This window comes from Alligator sinensis, unplaced genomic scaffold, assembly GCF_000455745.1.
Source record: "Alligator sinensis unplaced genomic scaffold, ASM45574v1 scaffold628_1, whole genome shotgun sequence".
Lineage (NCBI taxonomy): Eukaryota > Metazoa > Chordata > Crocodylia > Alligatoridae > Alligator > Alligator sinensis.
The window spans coordinates 2,371,564-2,373,435 of record NW_005841873.1 but is presented as its reverse complement, the minus strand read 5'-3'; positions in this window follow the sequence as shown (position 1 = coordinate 2,373,435).

Sequence of the window (1,872 nt, the reverse complement as noted above, 5' to 3'; positions counted from 1 at the left end):
AAAAAAAAAAAAAAAAAAGGGGGGGGGGGGGGAGGGAGTAAAACAGCATTATAAGTGAAACAAAGCATTTTGTTTTGAGTAGACCCAAAATAATTTCGAGTTTTCATTCCCCAGATCTTTTGATTTTGCCATAGAATAAACCAATTCATTCTTCACCCGGTTCTAGTCCCTAACCCAGTGGTGCCCAACCTTTTGGCCTCATGGGCCAGATGTGGGAGGCAGGGTCAATCCATGAGCCCAACCTGGTATGGGCGACCGTCCTGCCAGGGCCCACACTGATGCGTGAGGCCCAGCCCTGTGTGTGGAATTGGACCCCAGCTCTGAGCACTGGATAGGGCCCACCGCCCCATTGCAAGACAGAGGGCCACCTCATCTGGCCCACAGGCTTGGAAATTTGGCTGTGGGGAAGTGGTGGCAGCTTTCATTACCACTGCTTTTCTGCCACCACATTTCCAGACCTCTGGGGAGCCCCGAAGGACAGGTGACGTGGCTCTGCAGGCTGGATCTGGCCTGAGGAGGCTAAGCACCACTGCTTAACCACGACTGAGCCAGTCTGCATTAACTGAGTTGACTTCAACAGGCGCAGCGATCTGTGGGCCGCTGTGTCTGTCCGAGAGAGATTTGTGAATACAGTCCGCTGATTAATCCTAACCTTATCTTTTCCAGATAACTATTTTGAAAATATGAATATTTTGTTGACAGTTAACTATAATAGCAGGAAACGCTAAATAGTGAAGTAGCTGTATCTGTCAGTTGGCTTTTGTGAATAGCTTGTTCTTAGCCCTTTGAGCATTGGAATAATTGTTACAACTCCGCAAACATATCACACCCTTGTGGACAAAGCATGTCGTCAGGATGTATGGCAGCAGGTTGTAACAGAACAGTACTGTGATAAGAGTTCAAAGCATCTGTGTTGTGTGTGGGCAAACTATTTTAACTGTTTTGTTTTTTTTTTTATACTGGAGCACATTTTTTTTTAAACTGTGACCATGGATATAGATTTTAAACCCTATTTACTCTTCTACTCATTTTGCTATAGTATATTCCGTCTGTTGTGTTCACAGAATCACCTACGTTTAAAAAAAAAAAAATCTTGTTTTTTAAATATATACATTTGCTTCTATGCGTTTTCTTACCTGCTACACTACTCTTATACTGAATTTATAGCAGTCACATAGGTCACTGCTGGTGGCGATTATTATTTTAGATCTGTTTGAAAACAACATTTAGCACACAATATGAGAGCACGTACTATAAAGGGTTAAATCTATTTTTCATCCAGGCTTATCATATTATAAAGTGATCCCTAAAAATACATGAATAGGCTCAATGAATCATAAAAATGATTTTAACGCTGCCATGTGACATAGATGTATTATATAAGGAGGGAACATTTATTATCCTGTATGTACTGAGACCTATTGTAGATACTGCAATATTTTTTCCAGTGAATAACCAGTGTCTCATTGCTTTAACTTTGCATTTTGAACATTACCTGTAATAAAGAATTATATCTTGGTTATGCCACATGAGGTTAAGAGTTAGAACACTGTATTAGTAATTCTGTTAGGAAAAACACAAACAAACCATAAATGTTGCTCGTTTCGATCTAAGTCTGTTCATCTTGTTTGACTCAATGTATTTTTCAGTTTTACTGAATGCAGCAAATGTACCGAATAAGAAAGGCTCAAATTAATCTTTTTTTTTTTAAACCTTCCTCTTATCCTCAGCCTTTTAAAGTATGAAGATCATGAAACTTATTTATAGGCTTGTATATAGCAGCTTTTGCAATATTTCCTTAAGATGGCATTATTTTGTCAATGGTATGAAATCTTAATTGAATGAGATGCGAGTTTGAAAATAGATTATGTA